At 39.1% G+C, this 7,026-nt stretch overlaps 1 pseudogene; it reads left to right on the top strand.

The window, feature by feature from the left end:
• Nucleotides 1-4,446: 4,446 nt before the first annotated feature.
• LOC102970655 lies at nt 4,447-5,355 on the top strand (annotated as a pseudogene).
• The last annotated feature ends 1,671 nt before the right edge of the window (nt 5,356-7,026 follow it).

The following is a 7,026-nucleotide window of genomic DNA, read 5'->3' as shown; positions in this document are numbered from 1 at the left end:
TAAGCTCTAAAATGAGCTCTATGAATCACAAATTTTATAGTTAGAGAGACATTACCATATCATGCTCCCCAAATTTGTATTGAATTGATTATGAACTACTTGTGACTTGAAATATCAGGAAGCGAATGGCAGTATCAGTTGTATTGAAACAGAAAGCTACTAAAATATTGGTTTTGTATAAGAAACGTGGAGCAAGAGGAGCTAGTTTGGAAGCTGAGTTTACACAGTATTCTGTCTTCATTTTCTTTTTAAAAGATCTTACGATTCTCATATTTTTAAATTTTCTCCTATTTTGCAATACAATGAATATAAAGAATTAAGGCATTGAGATTTAAAATTACAGAGGATACATTATCATAATGGAAAGAATATAAGCATATCTGAGTTTTAATGTTGGTTCTGTCTTTGACTAGAGGAGTAAGGACAAATCACTTGAGCTCTTGGCTCTCAGATTCTTCATCAGAAGAGGAGTAAGAGGGTCTGGTAAAGATAAAGACTTATTTCCCCAAGCTGCATGGAATGTGTGGCATAATATATGTAAAACTAATAGCAAAATATGTGTACCTAGTAGGTATTCAGAAATTATTCATCCCTCCAATTTTGCTTATGAATGATGTTGATACATGTGCTTCATGACAAAGTGGATATTTCTGAGCTGGTCTGGACAACTTAGAATGCAGACCTTTGGTTAATAAAGATTTTGGTAAAAACTGAGATACTCCCAAGAACCCAGAAATGGACCCACAAATGTATGGCCAACTAATCTTTGACAAATCAGGAAAGAATATCCAATGGAATAAAGACAGTCTCTTCAGCAAGTGGTGCTGGGAATACTGGACAGCGACATGGAGAAAAATCAACCTGGGCCACTTTCTTACACCATACACAAAAATAAACTCAAAATGGATGAAAGACCTCAATGTAAGACAGGAAGCCATCAAAATTCTCGAGGAGAAATCAGGCAAAAACCTCGTTGATCTTGGCTGCAGCAACTTCTTACTCAACACGTCTCTGGAGGCAAGGGAAACAAAGGCAAAAATGAACTACTGGGACCTCATCAAAATAAAAAGCTTCTGCACAGCAAAGGAAACAATCAGCAAAACTAAAAGGCAACCGATGGAATGGGAGAAGATATTTGCAAATGACATATCAGATAAAGGGTTAGTATCCAAAATGTATAAAGAACTTATCAAACTCAACACCCAAAATCAAATAATCCAGTGAAGAAATGGGCAAAAGACAAGAATAGACACTTCTCCAAAGAAGATATCCAGATGGCCGACCGACACATGAAAAAATGCTCAACATCACTCATCATCAGGGAAATACAAATCAAAACCGCAACGAGATACCACCTCACCCCTGTCAGAATGGCTAACATTAACAACTCAGGCAACAACAGATGTCGGCGAGGATGCAGAGAAAGAGGATCTCTTTTGCATTGCTGGTGGGAATGCAAGCTGGTGCAGCCACTCTGGAATACAGTATGGAGGTTCCTCAAAAAATTAAAAATAGACCTACCCTATGACCCAGCAGTAGCACTGCTAGGAATTTACCCAAGGGATATAGGAGTATTGATGCATAGGGGTACTTGTTTATAGCAGCACTCCCAACCAATATTTATAGCAATATAAACCCAATGTTTATAGCAGCACTCTCAACAATAGCCAAATTGTGGAAAAAGCCTAAATGTCCATCAACTGATGAATGGATAAAGAAATTGTGGTTTGTATACACAATGAAGTACTACGTGGCAATGAGAAAGAATGAAATATGGCCTTTTGTAGCAACGTGGATGGAATTGGAGAGTGTGATGCTAAGTGAAATAAGCCATACAGAGAAAGACAGATACCATATGTTTTCACTCTTATATGGATCCTGAGAAACTTAACAGAAACCCATGGGGGAGGGGAAGGAAAAAAAAAGAGGTTAGAGTGGGAGAGAGCCAAAGCATAAGAGACTCTTAAAAACTGAGAACAAACTGAGGGTTGATGAGGGGTGGGAGGGAGAGGAGGGTAGGTGATGGGCATTGAAGAAGGGCATCTTTTGGGATGAGCACTGGTGTTGTATGGAAACCAATTTGGCAATAAATTTCATATATTAAAAAAATAAAAACAAAAATAAAAAATAGAACGACCCTACAACCCAGCAATTGCACTACTAGGTATTTATCCAAGGGATACAGGTATGCTGTTTCAAAGATGACACATGCACCTCAATGCTTATCGCAGCACTATCAACAATAAACAAAGTATGGAAAGAGCCCAAATGCCCATCAATGGATGAATGGATAAAGAGGATGTGGTATATATATACAATGGGGTATTACTTGGTAATCAAAAAGAATGAAATCTTGCCATTTGCATCTATGTGGATGGAACTAGAGGATATTATGGTGAGTGAAATTAGTCAGTCAGAGAAAGACAAATATCATATGACTTCACTTATATGAGGACTTTAAGACACAGAACAGATGAACATAAGGGAAGGGAAGAAAAATAATATAAAAACAGGGAGAGGGACAAAATCATAAAAGACTCTTAAATATGGAGAACAAACTGAGGGTTACTGGAGGGGTTGTGGGAGGGGTGGTGGGCTAAATGGTAAGGGGCATTACAGAATCTACTCCTGAAATCATTGTTGTACTATATGCTAACTAATTTGGATGTAAATTTAAAAAAAAAATTAACAGAAAAAGAAAAAGAAAAAAAAACCTGAGATACTCCTTTCTAAGCCTAAAATTGATCCATAAATAGAAGGATTAAGTGAGGGATCTGTAGCAATTGGAATTGCATGCTCATGGTCTTATGTACCATGTCTCAGTCCCACTGCATCCTGATCCCAACCCTGAGATGAATACATATTAAAAAAAATTTTCAGTGGATTCTGATGTTGGCCTTTCATTGTTAGGAATACTTTCAGCTGTAACAGAAAATCCAGCTAACAATGGTTTGAGTAAAAAGAGCATCTCTTCTCCCATAAGAAGAAATATGTGGCAGTTAGTGTTGGTTCAGCAGTTCAAAGCCACCAGATTTGGCATTTCTGAAGTTTTCTTAACTTTATCTTCATTTTTATGGGACAACTGCCGCTGTTTCAGGCATCAGGTTCATGTTTAAGTCTTGAAGAGGCTGTACCAACTGTGCTCTTTATCAATGAAGCACAAGTTTCCTAGATGTTCCTCAACAGACTTCTGCTTCAGTCTCTTTGGCCAGAAGGGAGCTATAAGGGAGGCTGGATAAATCAGTTTATGTGCTCTAGCTACTACGGAAGGGGCAAAATTAATTCATAATGGATATGGACTAACCAAACAGCTGCAAATGTTCCAACTTCCTTTAGCAGGCATTTAAAAATTTCTTCCTTAATTAGACACAGTCAGAAATTTACTCCAAGGAGGATTTCCATAGCAGTGGGGGAAAAATAATTCTATCTTAAAGATTAAGATCCCAAGTAATCGTTAGAGCAAACCTTAACCCTATATGTAGTAACTGATTTTAGGAATCTGGGAAGGCTAATTAATATCTTCCCTAATTCTTCTTCATCCACTAATTTATGCTTGAATTTCCTGTTTCATCCTTAATAACCCTTTTATTCTAACTAAAACATACAGAGCATCTCTGAGGGAACAGTGGTAGATGCTAACCAGAATTTTGCAATTACCTATGAAGTGAGGAGCTACAAGTAGATTTTTAAGAGGATTAAGGAAACCATTAAGGTCATGAAGGGGGTAGAGTGTGGGAACCAAAGACAAATTTCATCCCCTTGACAATTTTGTCCAGCACTAATTCTTTTATGTAACTCATCATAATGTTTTATATATTATCTATTCCTCTAGTAGCCAATAGTTGAATTAGATTCTCTGATTTACTTATTTATTTTTTGCAAAAGGGTAAATACCAACCAATACATGTTCCATCTCATCTCCCATTACTTTCGTATAGAAGCCAACGTGACTTTCCTGGCTAATCTCAAAGTATACTGTGCACTCTCCTGCTTCTACATCATTGCCCAGAGTATGTCCCACCCAGAATGCCCTCACTGACCACTGAAATCTTGCTCATTGGTCAGCGCCATTTAAAAATACTCCCTTCATCGTTCATCCCTTTCGGCATACATAGTTTGGAGTTTCTCTCTGTGGCACTAACCATATCCTACCTGGTATGGTGTATGGAGGACATAGTGTTACAGCCTTATTAAATCATAAGGTCCTTTTTCAATGAGATTGACAAGTAGTCATCTCTCCAGTACCTTCTATGACAACTCTCTTCCATGACATTATAGGCACTTCATTGTTAGCTTATTTGTTTAATTTTTACTCTGTTTTACTTTATTTGTGAACAAATGTAGAATAAATTGCGGAGCAAATGAGTACAAGCAGCCCAGAGTCCTGGAGTCCCTGCCGGTTCCTGCCGCAGTTCTGCGGTTGCCTGCCTCCTCTTTCCTTTCGACATGACAGATGCCACTGTGTCCTTTGCCAAGGACTTCCTGCTGGGTGGAGTGACTGTGGCCGTCTCCAAGACCAGGGTAGCGCCCACTGAGTGGGTCAAGCTGCTGCTGCAGGTGCAGCATCTCAGCATTGCAAATCCCCATAGATAAGCAATACAAGGGCACTATGGACTGTGTGGTTCATATCTCCAAGGAGCAGGGAGTCCCGTCCTCCTGGCAGGGTAACCTGGCCAATATATATCATCACATACTTCCCCAACCAGGTTCTCAACTTCACCTTCAAAGATAAACACAAGCAGATCTTCGTGGGTGGTGTGGACAAGAGAACCCAGTTTTGGCACTTCTTTGCCCGGAATCCGGCATCAGGTTCCTTTGCCCAGAATCTGGTAGCTGGGGCCCCATCCTTGTTTTGTGTATCCTCTTGATTTTGCCCTTACCTGCCTAGCAGCTGATGTGGGCAAAGCTGGAGCTGAAAGGGACCCCCGGGACCTGGGTGACTGCTTGGTTAAGATATACAAATCTGATGGGATTAAGGGCTACCAAGGCTTTAATGTGTCTGTGCAGGCCACTGTCATCTACTGAGCTGTTACTTCGGTGTCTATGACACTGCAAAGGAATGCCACCAGATCCCTAGGATACTTACATCTTTATCAGATGTATGATCCCATAATCTGTCACAACGGTTGCTGTGTTGACTTCCTTCCCATTTGACACTCTTTGTGGCTAAATGATGATGCAGTCAGGATGCCAAGGAACTGACCTCATGTACACAGGCGTGCTTGACTGCCAGAGGAAGATTGCTCTTGATAAAGGAGCCAAAGCTTTTTCAAAGGGGCATGGTCCAATGTTCTCAGAGGCATGGGTGGTACTTCTGTGCTTGTCTTGTATGATGAAATCAAGGAGTTCACATAAGTTATTTCTTGGTTTCCCCCCTGTGAAAGGCATGTTGTATTATATAACATAGCTTGAGCACTCTTGACAGACTGTTGACTCTTTATCAATGGCAACTATTTACTGGATGAAAATGGGAGTAAATCTGTGCCTTGAAAAATCACTGACCTGAACACATTTCCCAAATCACCTGGAGTACCATCACCAAGTAGTATGTGTATGTTTCTTGATGAACAGCTCACTTTTGACACTTTGAGTTGTTGCTGTTGTTCTATTTTAGAGATATCATTGAAAATAGTAAATGAAGGACTATATTCTCTGGAATAGATAGTAAAAAAGAATTCTGAGCATTTGGCACTAAAATGTGATGGCCAGTAATTTACTTAGATACTTTCTCAGAGTACTAAATTGCTAACTGTTGTATGTTGCAATGACCAGTTCCTGTTGGTTTGTTTTAGCAGCTCTTCATTAGGTAATGGTCAGTAGTTAAACTGGATTCTTCTCTCTTCGTCAAGAGAGTGGATGACTTCATAAAACTGCAGTGTTTCTGTATATTATTAATAGCATCTCATTTTTTCCCCGTGTACTCATTTGCTCCAGGCAAGATTGATAATGTTGCCTGTTCTTCAACTTAAAACAGATTCACACTAAATGAAAGAGACATTTTGTCAAAATGTGAGAGATAACATTGATCAGAGAACTACTGGCGGTTCTTGACCAGGATGTATCACTCCTGGGTCCTGCTGTCTAAAGATGTTGCCAATATAATAAATCAAGACAGTCTTATCAAATCATTGTGAACAAAACATCACTGGAAGAATATTAATTTTTTTTTAAAAAAAGTCTAATACAAATACATGGTAATTTCAATTTCCTTCACTTAGGACCTGTCTATCCTGACACTTGAAACATTTCAAGTGACAGGCTTTGTATTAAAAAAAATAGATTCCTTTTTTATCATGTTGCTGATGCGATTTTTTTCACCCACAGAATCTAGGAATTCCATGAATTTCAGGAGCAGAAACAGTCCCAGGCCAGGAATAAAGTAATTGTTAGACTTTCTACCAGAGTCCAAAATGGTTCTTGAATTAAAGGGATGCTAGATCTAACCAAAATAAAGGAGAATTTCCATCTAACAGTTTCGGAGGTGTTGTGGGGCTTCTAATTTATCCCTCTGCCACTGTCAGTGCTCCTAAGACTGTGTGTGAAACCCCAAGGAGAGGCCTGGAAAAAGTCAAATTAAGGGGGAGACAGTTTCAATCACTTCAGGAATTCAAAATGAAATTGAATGCTGCCAGCCCCACCTCCACCCCACAGATGAGGATCATCCAATTACAAAATTTCCATCCAATCTTTTTTTCAAAATCCTCGCCTACAAATTTTGTTTTCCCTTTCTTCTTCTTGTTCAGGCTTGGATTCCCTTCAGATCTGTGATGCTGTCTTTATTTCACAAAATCAGGATTCCTTACCTACTGAAGACTGATTTACTGATTTGAGAATGATCCTTCTTTTGCCAGGGTGTCAATAAATTGTCCAAGACTGTGTTCCTGAAATAGCTGAAATCATTTTCAGGCCAAACTCTGTAGACATTACATTTTATTATCCTAGAAAGAACCACAAGACATTAGTCACTGCTAGCTGCATTCCTATGCCATGAAAGACTTTTCTTACTTCTGTTTCTATATTTGTGAA

This window comes from Panthera tigris, chromosome B4, assembly GCF_018350195.1.
Source record: "Panthera tigris isolate Pti1 chromosome B4, P.tigris_Pti1_mat1.1, whole genome shotgun sequence".
In the NCBI taxonomy this organism is placed as follows: domain Eukaryota; kingdom Metazoa; phylum Chordata; class Mammalia; order Carnivora; family Felidae; genus Panthera; species Panthera tigris.
Note: the sequence above shows the minus strand (reverse complement) of the source record. Positions and strands in the feature narration are given on the sequence as shown.